Here is a 15,898-nt window from a genome sequence, read left to right on the forward strand (position 1 = left end):
TGCCATACAAATTTCTATGGTAGCCATAGATTGCCATAGATTACCATAGGCTTCCCTATGGCAAATTTTCCTAAGGGGAAGCTCAAATTTTCTCCTCGTAGACCATTCCTTTTCCAAAACTTTTCAGCTTCTCAGTTTCATTTACACACAACGTGATCCTGCGCACTCTAGACCAGGGGTTTCCAACTGGCGGCCCGGGGGCCGCATCAGGCCCACAAAGCCTTTTTTTATGGCCCTCAAACTAAAATATATTAGTTGTCATTTTTTACGGACAATTTTCGTAAGAAATCTATATGGGTTTAAAATACTTTTCTCGTTAATAAGAACCTAATTTCTTTGCTTCTGTGAAATTTAACATACCAATGGAGCAAAAAAAATTTATTTCTCAGGTTTTGCATCCAAGAAAATATTTATTCAAATACAAAAATAATTGTGTATGTTGCTCTTTTTTATTTACTTATTTATTTATTTTTTCGTATTTTGTGAATATAATTTAGCATGCGTGTATCAGAAATTTTCGTGAAGAAATTCTCCGATTTAACTTTTTGAAACCACTGATTTAGGACGAAAATATTTACACACACATTTGTAAATTTTAGATGTAAATATCTATTCTCTGGTGGTTGCAGCAGACAAACCTCAATTTTCTCATTGAACATTTTGTGTGCTACTATGTAAGTTTTAATACTAACCTTTTTAAAGTTTTATATCTTAGCAATTAGATATCTGTTGCACATAAATTGTTTAATACATAGGTGCACATTAAAGTTAGTGTAGCCCGAATTTTTATGATTTATTTAATATTTTTAAAAATATTATTAATAACAATTAAATATTTTTAAAAATCTACTTCTTATTTTAATTTGTAATTCAATACTTTTGTTTTGTGCAACTTGGTAAAAATCTGACAGTAATATTTAATGTTCCTTCAAACGTAAAAGAGTCCTGCATAAAATTTTGATAAAGTTGCTGCCCACCATTTGATTTTTGTTTTTAATTGTGGCCCCCGGTCTCATGCAAGTTGTAAACCCCTGCTCTAGACTTTTAATAGCAACACAGGAGAGACCACATACACTACCATGAACTTAATACAACTCTCACCTCAAATGCTCAAAATCCGGTAAACTTAACACTGTCCTAGTAGTATCCATTCAATGAATTGTATCCCTGATAAAAGTCTGGTGGCGGAGTAGTATGGCTTAACTATCATTGCGATTATCAAACATCAATTCATTAGTATATAAGACCTGCTAACTCGATCCAATCTTGAGGTACCTTTTGATAAATATAGGTTGGCATTGTCGATTTCTACTCTCCCCACAGTCTGCATTGTAGGCGTTGAGGGCAGCTCTCAAGGGTCGGTGCCATTGTTCTATCATTCCATTACTTTGAGGATGGTAAGGTGAGGATCCCAGATGATGCCCAGGAGATGTGCTAGAGTTTTGAAGAGTCTACTCTCGAACTGGTGACCCTGGTCGATCGTTATCACTGAAGGTGACCTAAACCGGGCAGTCCCGCAGTGGACTGATCATAAAGATACGTTTCCCAGTAGAACACCGAACTCAAGCATCACTCGCTGCGTTCAGTAAGCGGGTGGGTGACCCGTTTGACCAGCCTGCGTAGGGACCGAGACTGTGCGGTATCGGTCCTCGTTAAACTGTTCTACCGTTAAGTGCTCTAGTTCGAGAGCAGGGCTGCCAAACAGGAGAGCCATCAAATTTGTGATGGCATGTCTTCGGATCACCCTCAGAGAAGTTTTCCAGACCGTCGCCAATAACTCATTGTGTAGCTCTAGTAAGAGGTAAATAAAGTACCTACCTACCAAAGCGAGCAATACAGCTTTTAAATAAAGCCTCAGCTACCGTCTCTTCTGTAATCGAAACAGGTACCACCCATCTAGTAAGTCTGTCGATCATCGTTAAGCAGTATGAAAATCCTTTGGATGGTGGCAATGGGCCAACGATATCAAGATGAATAAGGTCAAAGCGGTTGGACTTTATTGGAAAAGAAAAAAAAATGGGGGATTTAGTATGTCTTATGATTTTTGACATGGCATGCAGTAACTAGACCGCATATTGAAATCTCAACTTAAGTTAGGCTAAATAAATCCATTAGCAATCAATTTATTAATTGCTTTCGTACTGGAGTGTGATTAGTAATGAATGCTATCAAATATTTGTGTACGCAATTGTCTTGGAATAAAAGGTCTAACATTTTTAGTAGAAATGTCGCAGTATAAAAAAAAAGTGTTTGTATCAGCCATATTTACGTTTTGAAAATCTAAATCTTGGGAAATATTGATTAAACGATTAAATTCTTTATCATTTTCCTGAGCTTCTGCGATTTTGCTATAATCTATAGGATTTGGTATTGTTTATAGAAGCTATTTTTGATAACGCATCTGCTGTTATATTATCGGAACCATTTGGGTATCCTATATCAGTTGTAAACCGAGATAAAAAATCTAATTGACGAGCTTGCCGAGGGTGAACATTTATCTCACTTTTGCTTAAATGCATAGGTGAGTGGTTTGTTTTCTGTGAACAAAACAAAATTTCGAGCACTTAACTGAATTGCTTGATTACAACTCCCTATGATAAGCGCTATAGCGTTTTTCAGTTTCGTATAGTTAGTGCAAAAAATGCTAACAGTTGAAGAAGTACATTTTCTGTTTGAAATAAAGATTTTTCCGTTGCAAAATCCGAGGCATACGCGCGGCAATTCTAAATTTGCATCGAGGTTAGGATGCGCAAGCTGCTTAGCGTTTGCTGAAAGGGTTTTGCAATTTTGAAATTCGCTCATGGCCTGTTCTGATCAGTTAATCACACGATTATCATTCCGCTCTTTGAGCCTTCCAAAAAATCATTTAAATAAGTTCAGGTAGAACACAAAAAATTAAGAAATCAGAGAAATCTTCGCAATTCTTAATTGCTTTTGTCTGCGGGTAACTTAAAATAGTGTATATTTTATCAGGTTGTGGTTTGTTGCTATCTTTAGTTATTAATTCTCCAAAAAGCGAAATTTCTGACACTCCAAACGGACATTTTGATACGCTTACCGTTAAAGCATATTCGTTTAATTTTTGAAATACGGCTCGAACATGCGTTTTGTGCTGTCAAGGTGCGTAGCGTTTTTAAAAAGTGGTTAAAGGTACTTATTTTCGTTTTTTAAAAGCCCTTAAAGGTGCTTTTTTCATTGGATATTTTTAAAAAGTGCTTCATTTTTCCTTTCGAAAATGAGATTTTTTCTTTACCATGTCGATTTCGCAGCATATTATGCAAAGCCGTGTTTTTCACATTGTTCTATTCAACATTCTCACAAATCATTCAGCCACAATCTCTTGTGACGTACCGTCGGTCCATAGCGTATGAAAGCGCCAATCATTTTACATGTTTGATGTAATACTTGCGAATCCGCATGTGCGTCTACTGAGCTGGGTTCGGTAAGATTATTGCACTCTTATGTGCAAATCTGCAACATTTTGCAAAATATTCCCCATTTCAGACATTTTCCACCTTCTGATATCGAACCGAAATCTATTTATCTGTTTATGGTGTCTAATATAATCAAGAAAAGAGTCAGAAACTAGTTATTTTATCTTCATCATGTCTTTGAAAATTATTTTGCATTTTCTTAAAGTATAGAGTGCTTAAAAATATTTTTTGAGTGCTTGATAAGTACATAAAAGGTGCTTATTTTTTGTTGAGAGATTTGGCTACGTACCCTGGCTGTTCCTCTGATTCACTAAAAAAATAAAGATATCACCGAGGTTAACGTAGCGATAAGGCAAATCTCCAAAAACGCAGATCTAATAAATTTTGCATTTATTAATGAACCTCTGAAAAGTTTGCGACCAAAACTCGAAAAGCCAAAAAGTGTTCTCAACTTTTTGTTTGTCGTCTGGAGTGTACTGGAATATGAAAACAATCTTTAAAAAAATATTTGTTATGAAACGCGTGGGTGAAATCTTATTGTTGGGGAATCGAGTACCGTCTTGTTGTTGCTGTGTTTAATTTCCTCTAGTCCTCAACTGGTTGAATATTTCCTAAGCTTTAAGTAGTAGAGACGACCATAGAGACACCGAGGGCAGGCGAATACCCTGCTCTAGCATAAACTGAAATTCTTGTTTTACAACATCCTATATTTTTGGACTAGGTTTACTCTGCGTAGGCGGACCAGTTGCATTGATGTAATGTGCAGTATTATGATATGCCTGCTTAGTTTTTGAGGTTAATTTACTTATTCCCAGAAAATTTAATACGTGTCTCCTGAGCCATGGTGGCTTAGGGAATAGAGCACTCGCCTTTCAACGAGGTGACCCAGGTTAGATCCCCGCAACAACTGGTTGATTCGAATTTTGCACGCGGCGCGATCGACCATAGTGCTGACGTAAAATATCCTCAGTGGTAGACGGATTATAGAGTTCCCTTGCCATCCATCTTACCAGGGCAGGTTTTCGTGGTTTTCTTCTCCTTGTAACGCAAATACGAGGTAGTTCCGTCAAAATAAGTCTGCCACGAAGGCAAAATTTCTCCCAATACTTCATCCAGTAGTTCCCTTGTCTTCTGGATTGGGTTCAAAATGACAATGCTACGGACATGAGTAGTCGTAAGTCAAAAAAAAAATTGGGTTGGCTGTTCAACGCCGGTTATAAAATAAAAAATATGCCTCACCTAAAATTTATTTCATTTAAAAAGTATCCATTTCGGTAGTTATGCCAAATAAAGAAAAGGAACAATTAATTTACGCCATTTTTGGTCAATCAACAGCCTTAAGTGCCTCTGAAAATAATTGGAATAGGCAACGGAGTAATTAAATTTTTTTATTTGCAGTCCTTTCGTAATTCTGAATTACGAAGAACGATTAATGCTGTTCAATAACTTACTTCCGTAGTTCAACATTTTTGAATTATTAGCTTTAAAAAATTCTAATGGTTACAAATTTCTAATCACTTTCAAGACGGGCAAGTTACTCACGTCCAAACCTGAATCCACTGAAAAATTTTAATTCGTCTTTTTATCAAATACAAATAAACGACACGAACATCATTCGGCATTTAGATCACTTGTCGCCGTCCCAGCGACAACCGTTTTTAGTTCTTCTGGCTATTGTTGTAAGAACACGAGAAACCTAGCTTTTTGACAAAATTTTGAATGATAAAAACTGAATTTAGACGTTTCTTCTTTTCCCTATAGCTGGATCTATCTCTAAGAAAATTATTATATCTTGTTCGAGATCGATTGCGCGATCTCTCACGAGAAAATCTTTCAAATTGCTGGCTAAGTGCTGTTATTTGCTGACGAAGTGTTATTACATCGATACCAGGTGTTACCTGTTATCGTTATCATCGATACGAAGTGTTGATATCCCAGGTTGTTGAAAAATCTTTTCGTGGATTTATTTATTACACAAACATTTAGTAGGGGATCTGTTCTAAATTTGGCTATTTTATCAGCTAGTTGAGCTAAATTTTCGAGTTGCGCTAAGCTAACGGAAAGATTTGTTGGTATTGTATTTCTGCTGGCAAACGTTGTAGCCGTAAGGTTTTCAAAAAATGTTCATTTAAAGATGTACAGTGCACAAAAAAAGGACCACCCTGAATAACTTTTGATCTAATGATCGGATTTTCACGTTCTAGCACTCAATCTTCATGGTTCGATGAGGTGACATCAAACATGGTATTTAGTAAGTGCAGACGATATTTTTAGTTACGAAATCAGATACAAAAAACGTACTTTCAATGAATAAACATACCTTGTTAACGACGGATTCAGATTTCTGACCCCCAAAATATAGACGCAATTTTTGTCATATGGTCCCAATAATTTGGTCAGGGGAGCGCTCCAAAGTTTGAACCCCTTAATGGTCCTTTTACTTTTAGCGTATTTCGCTATATCTCGAAAACTTTTTAAGCTAACTGAAATTTTCTTTGAATACAATTATGAAATTCGTTTCCGTATGTATAGTGAAATCCACAACAAGTAAAATTAACATTAATTGGTCCATACCTTGGAGTGTTCTCCTGACCAAGCTATGGGCCTCCTATATTTCGGGGATCAGAAATTCAATTCCGTCGGGAAAAAAGTATGTTTATTCAGAGAAAGTACGTATTTGTGTCCGATTTAGTATCTTAAAATATCGTCTGCACTTATTAATTAGCATGTTTAAGGTCACCCCCTCGAATCATCAAGATTGAGTTCTAGAATGTGAAGATCAATTACTATTAAAACTATACTATATTTATTACTATAATAACTATTAAGATCAATTATTACATTATTATCAAAAATTATTCAGGGTTGTCCGTTTTTTATTTTTTATTTATTGGCCTTCTGTGCCTGCAAGCGTTTGCATTTGTGACGGTTATTGTCGTCCCCTAACTGCGATGCAGAAAGAAGTTTGCGAATTTGTTTATTTTCAGAGTCTGTGAATCAAAGTGTGATATTATTCTGCCATGCTTAGTGGTAGTTTAAAAACTATACTTGCAAATAGAGATTCAGTAAGATTCTGCTCAATTTCGTTTGCCATGTTCAACTTTAATAACAAGTTTAAACAAATTAAACGAATTCACGCACTAACGCAATTTTCATACGTATTTTCATTTCAGAATTAAATTTATATTAAAATTAATACTAACAACGAAAAAAGAATTTCTAAGGGGGAAAAATTGCATAATTAAACCAAACGAATGACCTTAAAAACAAACTTGAATCGTCGCCACGTAGTATGCAATCCAATAACTCACGTAGTATAATCTAATTATTTTTCCAAGAAGGTTGCTTTTAGCGTGCTGCGATGAACGCGGTCACCACTGGAGAGAATATAAAAGGTTAAACTTTCTCAGAACAATTTATTCAAAATAATAGTGTAACTTTATCAGAGGAATAAACATTTTTAACAAACTTAAACATTTTGCGTTCGTTATGCGACGAAGGTAAGTGCCAGTTATTAACTTCCCTGAGACTGAGGATGTTTATCAGGGGTTACCTTTTCTTCAAAATCTTTATTAATGAGCCGCAATGGCTCTGGGGATAAAACGTAAGGTGAACCGGGTTCGAATCCCAGCCACGGCTGGGCAATACGAATTCCGTATCCGGCTTGCACCGGCCACAGGGCTGATGGATCATGAGTTAGAGTCCCCTTGCCACCAGGCTGACAGTAGAAGGTTCTCGTAGTCTTCCTCTCCATGTAACGTAAATGTGGATTAGTTCCGTCGAAAAGTACAAATTTCTCCCACTACTTGATCCAGGAGCTCCCTTGTCTTCTGGATTAGGTTCGAAATTGCAGGGCTACAGAGTTGAACATTAGTTGTCGTAAACCCAAAATTGGGTCAGCTGTTCAACGATGGTTATAAAATAAAATGAAACTTTTTCTCGCCAAGCTTGCGGGAATGAAAATATTAGTGAGAAACTGGTTAAAACTGGTGAGAGTGGCGAGTACATCAAAGGAATAAGTAAATAAATAAAGAAACAATATTTTCTTCTGAGCTTTAAAGTAGCTAATGTAACTTTTAAATTATAAATTTTCATTATTCATATCTATTATATATAATTCTCTCACGTGGCTCCCAAATTTTGGCTTTATTTCTATTCCGCCGGTGGCAACGTTTGCTTTGTTTTGAAAACACCAAAGCATTCTACCTTTCAATGATGTGTTTCTGATCTAATATATATAATTCTCTTACGTGGCTCCAAAATTTTGGCTGAAGTACTTTGTACAACTAAATAAGATTCTTTTTACAACAGTTAAATATTTACTTTATTTTCTTCATTCATAGATAAAACAGTCGGCAAAGAATTCTGTTAGGTTAAAAAACATTTCGCTAAAAAAATAACGAATTCTAAAAGAAATAAAAATAAACAACTTAAAAAATAAAAATGCTGTTGCCAGCCATAGAATTTTTTGAAAGTTAACTTAGCAACATAAATCAAAATGACATAGAAGTGCAACTAGATCAAAATTATGATACCTGAGCGCTTGACGTAACAAATCCTTCAATTCTAAGTGTTGTATCGCCAAATGCCCAAATTAACAATTGTGTTCTTAAAGAAATTCTATAAAAAGTTTTAAATAAACAATCTACTTTTACAACTGCTTCTTGAAGAACTTGGCTCATTGATTAAAAATATTGTTTTAATTTTACAGTACTAACTTTACTTCTACTTTCATTATTGCTATGACCCTCTTTCATTACATTTTACAACTTCATGCTAAATTTGAGGATCTTAAGTTGTTTTGTGGTTGAATACTGACATTTAGAAATGTGTACATAAAAAATAACATTTAGAGGTTAAGAGTTGCCTCAGAAAAATTTGAATTGTTGACATTGAACTTAACAATGGAAACAATCGTTTTTGTGAAAAATTGAATTGTATTGTTGACATCAAAACTAAAAATATTGTGTTTCAACTTAACAATACTGCCTTAATTTATACTTTAGAATTGCCTCGGAGAAATTTGAATTGTTAGCAATGACTTAAACAAAAGGTTTTATTTTAACTGACAAATACTATATTATAATTTTAACTTTTTCTATGACTATACTCATTTTCTTACTCTTTTCTTTGTTTTTCATACATTTTATTTTTTTGTGATAAAATAAAAAACTTATAGTTGTTCTGCTTCTGAACACTGATGAAAACACAAAATGATGGGCTTCATCAACAATCAAAAATATCTACATTTATTTTACAAATTCCATATTATTATGGTGGCGCCCTTTAGAGAATTAAAAATACAAAATTATCTTCATCAAAGCCGATGCTTTACATCCGGCGTTCAGTGGCAGACTACGATTTCATATTGTTTTACAACACAAGGCTTTAGCCCTCTGGTGGGAAAGACTTTAAAACAAAACTTACAACAGTTACTTTTCTCAACAACTGAAATTTAGAATAATGTGATTAAGAAAAATATCTGAACTGTTTGCAATTTCAAATGAAAATTGAAATGTACAGGTTTAGAATTTTCTACAGTGAAAAGTTTTCGGAACTTCAGTATTCAAAAAAGTACACAAAAACTAGACGTTAAGAACGTATCCAATGAGCGAGCAAAGCGAGCATTGGATTGCAAAGCAATCCAAAATGAACTGTGAAAGCAGTTCCGGGGGTTGGTGAGCGCCAGCGAGCAGGGGGCGAAGCCTCCTAGTCATATATAATTTTCATAAAGTACTCAATGCAGTGTATAAAATAATTTGATGTTTAATTAGCACTAAATATATTTCTTCGGCAAGAAATATATTTCTTCGGCAAGAAATATATTTCTTCGGCAAGAAATATATTTCTTCGGCAAGAAATATATTTCTTCGGCAAGAAATATATTTATTCGGCAAGAAATATATTTATTCGGCAAGAAATATATTTATTCAGCAATAAATATATTTCATTATTTTATGCCCATTTAATTTTATCTATATTCATTTAAATAAAAGTAATTTTAAAATTTATTAAATCTGTAGTTATCTACTTGTAAATAAGGAATAAAGACTTGTTCTACCAAGAAGAGTTTTTATTTTAAAAAGGTTTACTCTTCTAAATTAATTTACTTTTCATTCGACAAGTTGGTTCTCTGTCTTTGCCATTCATTATTGCTTTGAGTTTGATTAAAAAAAAATAACTGATTAAACTTATATATTCCATAATTAGTTTGCAGTGAATAAATAATAAATTTTTTTATTGGTAATACTATTAAGAGTTTTAGTTGCAGTACCATTGTTAAATAATATTGAAAGTTATTTTTACATTTTGTCAGCGTTCTCTGATCGCTAAATGTGAAAACCTTTGTAAAAAAATGAAAAAATATAATTGGAATTAAAAAAAGACTTTTGTTTGATTTATACTTTGTTAAACAAATTCTGATTTTTATTAACCATGATAAAATGCCTCAATGTTTCTCTCAGAGCCGCTAAAATGTTTTAGTACGTTTCAGAATGTCGTAATATATTGAAAATATTTGAGTTTTAAATACCATGCAAACATGGTCTGAAAATTATTTAAACTATATAGATTTACGTAACGTGATGTGAGAAGAGGCAACTGGTACTAACATCACATCAAAATGTCGGAATTAAAACTTAATCCTGGCTGAAAAAAACTCGCTGACAAAATAAATTTCAAACAGTAATGGATTTCACGATGAATTTGGTACACTGATAAAAAAAGCGATTACCTAAATATGATATTTTGAGTATGAAAACCCGAATGGGAGAATATTATCTATAAAAAGGTTATAAAAGCAGCAGAAAAACGATGTGGTTTTTCCATTAAATTGTCACTCATTGAGCTTGTAAAGTTATAATTTAAATTCATAGTATGCTCGTTATAATATCTTGGTATTGGAATTTGAAAAACATGAGGGAGCTATGTCTGGAGACGGAACCCAATCTTTTCCAACCCCCATAGGGAGTAGTAGCATACCCTGAATTTTTAATTGTACTATTTAGACTGCTCTTATTTTTTAACTATGGTTTTACTACAGCAACAATTTTTCTTATAGGAAAGAGCTATGATGTGATATGAGCTGTATAACGTAGTACAACAAAATACAGGTAAGATTAAAATTCTCATTCTTATCAATTTTGAAATCATTACGTGTTTTGTCCAAAAATTTAAATTTTCTAATATTTGTTGCTTTTTAATATCGCTATCTAATTTTTAATTGATAAACGGATTATGCCAAACCGAAACTTGTCTCACGGTAAAGTGATGCTGTTTACAGAGGTCTTTTATTCTATTCCTGTTTTTGACAAAACTGTGTTACCTTTTTGATATAATGCAAACACAGAAGGACACTTGGTTTGAGAATTAATATTTTTTATTCAAAAATTACAATTTTGTTACGTTGTTTTGCACTATAAGTAAACTGGTTCATACATAAGAAATATCTATACATGCATAAGAAATTTTTTGAAATTTTCTTCACATAAAGGTTTGATTCCAAATGGGAAATGGAAGTATTTAAGATATAGAATATTAAGTATTGCCAGGATAGCCTGCTTGTTATGGTGATGGACCCATGTCCAAGTGATCATAAGTTCGATCATCGCTGACCGAAGAATCCACGTGTAGTAAATGGTGAATGGTGCACGTTGAACCTGTCGGGTCACAAAGTCATCTATGTTCACAAAACAAATCATATCTCTGGGGTACTGAATTAAAGATTGATCGTTCTCAGTTTCAGGTTAAAATCACGATCTGTGAATGAATAATTGAATATATGAATGTGTCCACCGTGTAAATGAACTGCGACGTACGCGTGACTGAATTAGCATTTTTGGCCATAGATGGCGCCACTGAAGCACAAGAAACGCACTTTTGCCTTTAATTCGCTTAGTTTCACCAAGCAGGCTTGCTGGTATTGTCAGGTGGCATTAGAAACAACAACAGAATTTTAAGTTTTTTACTGGAGATGCAAATAATTATTAACCCTTTATTTATTCATTTTTGCAAAGATATTTTTTTTTTTATTTTTTTAAACCTTTCCCACTAAAAAACTGCCAAGAAATGAATACTTATTGATTTATAATAAACTTTTCTTATGTATAATATTGAATCTATTCGGGCAGTAAACTGAAAAAGAAAGTTGTATTTATAAATTTCATGCTATTATTAGCTAAAATATGTTAGCAAATTGCATTTTGCGAAATAAAATTCACGAAAAAGTTTTTTTTTAATAAATATAAAAATACAATAGCAATTTTTTATCTGTGTTTATATCATAGATAGTTTAAAGAATTTAAAGAGTGACTTAAAAAAAAATACTACGTCTTGTAGAATTAAAATAAAGTATGATTTTTAAATTTTCCTTTTTCAAAATTTAAATATTGTTAAAATTGCAAATTTTGTTTTGAAATTCGCTGGTTTATCCACAAAGAATATATCATTGAATTTGATTTTGTAAAATTTCTAAAATTATGGAAACAAATTTGAAACATGGTTTTTGAAAGATTTTTTCCAGTTGAATAATTTTTAATGCTTACATGATTGTTACTAATATTGTTTAAGCGGAATTTATCAACTATATGTTTATTGTAAATCAATTCCAATAACTTAAAATAAATTGACATTTGATAGAAAATATTTCATTTACCAATCAATATACGAAATGCACCGTAAAATTGGTTATTAGTATATCACACTCGTTTCGAAAATATTTTACCAATTTAGTTCAATACCAAAATAACTTGAATGAAGTAAAAGTATCAAAACAAATTATTTAATACAAATTTTAAAAAATGCTTTTAAAAAAACCCAGAAGCAATACTTCTTTATGGTTATTTTTTTATGCATATTCTACAAAATTTGTAATTTTTTTATAACCGTCATTGAAAAGTTGACCCAATTTCGGGTTTACGAGTACTAATATTCAACTCCGTAGCCTTGTAATATTGAACCCCATCCAGAAGACAAGGAAACTCCTGGATCATGTATAGGGAGAAATTCACCTTCGTGGAAGACTTCTCGATGAAACTAACCCGCATTTGCGCTACATGGAGCGGAAAAAAACGAAAGCCTTTCAAGATCCCTTGAACCCATTATCCGTCTACCACTAAGGATATTTTTACGTTAGCACTGCTGTCGGTGCAAGCCGGGTGCAGAATTCAACCAGCCACTTCATATGAGGGTGAGCGCTCTATCCCCTCAACCACCACGGCTATCCAAGATTTTGCAACATTTAATATTCACAGTTTTTTACATAAAAAGAAATCAATTTTGTATTTTAGCAACATTAAACTTAAATTGATTCTAACGCGCGCTTGTCTGACATTTTCTTAATTGATACCGGCCATTTAATAAGGAATAACGGAATCTTAATTTTAGACTTAATTATTGAATGATAATTCTAAATTAATATTGGAAATGCAGAAAAGAAATATTTAACAGAAAATAGTTTATTTACTATTTATTATATGATATATAACATGAATTAAATAACTATATTTGCACCATAAATGGAAAACACCAACTAAGAGCAAAACATGATTTATTTTAATAACGCATAGGTTTGCAATTAATCTAAAACAATACTAATTTAATGGGATTTGAAAATCAACTATGAATTAAATTCAAGCGACACTAAGACTAATAATAAACTAACTTCAAAAGATCGACATACTTTAAACTGATAAAGGAAACCCGCTTGACCTCATAAATAGAAATATATTTATCATATAGCAGCGATTTCAATTTCGTTTCGTTCCTACATGACTATATTTTAATTTATAACCGTCGTTGAACAGCCGACCAAATTTTATGAGCTTACGACTACTAATGTTGAACTCCTTAGTCTTGTAATTTTGAACCCAATCCAGAAGACGAGGGAGCCCCTAGATCGAGTATTGAGAGAAAGAGTCATCAGTGGCCACGAATTCAACTTCTACCCCATCCATACGTCACACCCGTTTATGGAGCGGACCTATTCATACATTCATTCATTCACATACAGTAATTTTGATCTGAACCACAGAACGATCAATATACAATCCAGTACCCTTGAGGCATAATTTGTTATAGGAACTGGAAGGACTTTGTGATACGACATATTTAACGTGCACTGGTCATCATATAACTATACAAATTCGTTGTTATACTAATGACTTGAAAATAAAAAAAAATAGAATATATATTCTGAATTAATAAATAAATTTTTAATACTTAGTAATGTTTATACATACAAAAAGTAGAATTCGTATCTTTTTTTATCGAATAATATCGGAAGTATTATGATAATAAACCAAAAAATAATAATAATAAACCACTTTGTTCATATTTTTCACGTTATTATGAGTCATATCTGAGCTGATTTCTTACACAATTTTTATTCATTTGATCCCGTGTTAGAAGTTTAAAAAACTTTATTTAGATGGTGCTGTTCTCAGAAAGAGCCTAAGAAAGCATAATTGATTAGTTAACTAAAATATAAATTGACTAGCGCTGAAAAGGAAGACATAAATTGTTCTACTTCCACTTTTAAAACTCTAGTATTGTTCCAAAACCTTTAGATTAAGAGGAATTTCGGGGATGTAACAGCTAACTTTGGATGTTTCTGCATTTCACATTCATGGCTTTACAGTAATAAGAAAGCTATGTATTTATGTATTAAAAAAAATGTATTTTATATTGCTCCCACTACTTAACTGAAATTTCTGAAATTTAATCAAAAGTCATTAAAGCAGAAAAATTTAGAAATAATGATTTGTTCAAAAACATTTAGACTATGATGAATTTCGGGAGTTATCTCAATGCGTATATTTCTAAAAAAATATTACCTATTAACTTCAGAAAATAATCTTTCAATTGGATTCTTAAATACTTATGTCTCTTTGTGTGACCCTGTCTTAAAATTAATAAGAGAAATCTATTTTAAGCTTTTATAAATGTTTTTATAAAAGTTATTTTTTTTCTAAATTTATTTTAAAATAATTAATAAATTTTGAGTTTTAAAGTATGCAAATCATTTTACAAATTTACTTTATTTTAAAGTAATTTCAAATGAAAAAAAAATGGAATAAAATCGGTTGAATAGTTTCTGCAAAATCCAATCTTTAAAAATGCCTCGTTGAAATTTCTTAAATTTTGTATTCTAACATTTAAAATTAAATACTTCAAAATTATGTGAAAATCAGTATACCTTGCTATTCGAACGTGTTTAAACTCCTATTAAATAATATGATAAAAAATACTTAAAATTATTCTTTACATGCAATTATTTACGGATAAATTCGTTTTATATGTGCGAAAATGTGCAATATGCTTAAAAAAATTATCGTGATTTATCGAATTATGCTAAGAAGTGAATCTGTATTAATGAGTCTTAAGTTTTTATTGTTCCCCTGTGAAATTATTAGGAGCAGTGTACTACTACCCCCATATTTTGGACGTCAAAAATCCAAATTTGTTTTAAAAAATACCTATAAAGTTTTAAGTACTAAGGACCCGTTCATTGCAAATTCTAGCGCAATCCTTCTTATTTGCCTTAATTCGCTTTTAAATTTTTTTATCACTTTTAATCCTCTTAATTTTGTTTTTTCTTTTCCCTAAAGTTTCGTGTGGTCTACACTTATATTCAATTAATTTTTACCCATTTTCTGCCAAAGTTGTGCAAACGCACCGTTTTAATAAATATTTTTTATTATTACTATGACGTATATTTCTCACTAATTTTATTTTTCTGCTATTATCAAGGATTCTTAAAAACCCCAAAAATTAATTGTAATTCAATTGGAGTGAACTCTTTCTGTTGGGAAATTTTTAAACTATTAAAGTTTTTTTAAACATAAAATGGTTATTGACAAATTAAGTTTTTTGAAAATGTCTAATTATTACTTTTGAGATAAATTATTATGATTTTATGATGGATTAAAGTTGCAAATCAGTAAATGAAAGAAATATTACAAAATAAAAAAATTCATAAGAAAACAAGCGTTCAACAAATGGTTCGTTCATTGGTTTGGTGTATAGTGTCTATACGCACCATTTTATTTCTTAAATAAAATATAATTAAGATATCCTAATGAATGTAATGTAAGCGTTCGACAGCTTCCCTTAATTTTTAAACATAAGACTTTTTCAAACAATACGACTTATGCATTTTTAAAAAAATTCTCAGGAATTCGAATGATTTTCCTAAATTTTGCATTTCGTCATTTTAAATTGCATTTTTTTTTAACGATGCAAAAATTGTATGCCTTACAATTCATTCATTACATTTTATTCAAAAATTACAATTTTATATCATTTTGCATTATAAGTAAACTGGTTTATACATAAGAAATATCTATAGTATCTATAAGAACTTTTTTGAAATTTTTTTCACAAAAAGGTTTGGTCCCAAATAGGAAATAGAAATATGTAAGATTTGGAATTTTAAGTAGGGCCTGTATAGCCTGGTAAATAATGCG

The 15,898-nt window shown here is 31.9% G+C and overlaps 1 long non-coding RNA gene across 2 annotated transcripts in view; it reads left to right on the plus strand.

Moving 5' to 3' along the window:
* Positions 1-15,898, plus strand: part of LOC147816704 (uncharacterized) — a 108,471-nt gene that overhangs the window by 35,331 nt on the left and 57,242 nt on the right. For both annotated transcript variants that reach the window (XR_015428761.1, XR_015428760.1), the window contains exon 5: positions 10,495-10,546. This is a non-coding gene — a long non-coding RNA (uncharacterized LOC147816704). The remainder of the gene's footprint in view (positions 1-10,494; positions 10,547-15,898) is intronic.

The sequence above is a fragment of the Parasteatoda tepidariorum genome, chromosome 1 (genome assembly GCF_982258835.1).
Source record: "Parasteatoda tepidariorum strain Cologne lab strain chromosome 1, Ptep-v5.0, whole genome shotgun sequence".
Taxonomy (NCBI): Eukaryota; Metazoa; Arthropoda; class Arachnida; order Araneae; family Theridiidae; genus Parasteatoda; species Parasteatoda tepidariorum.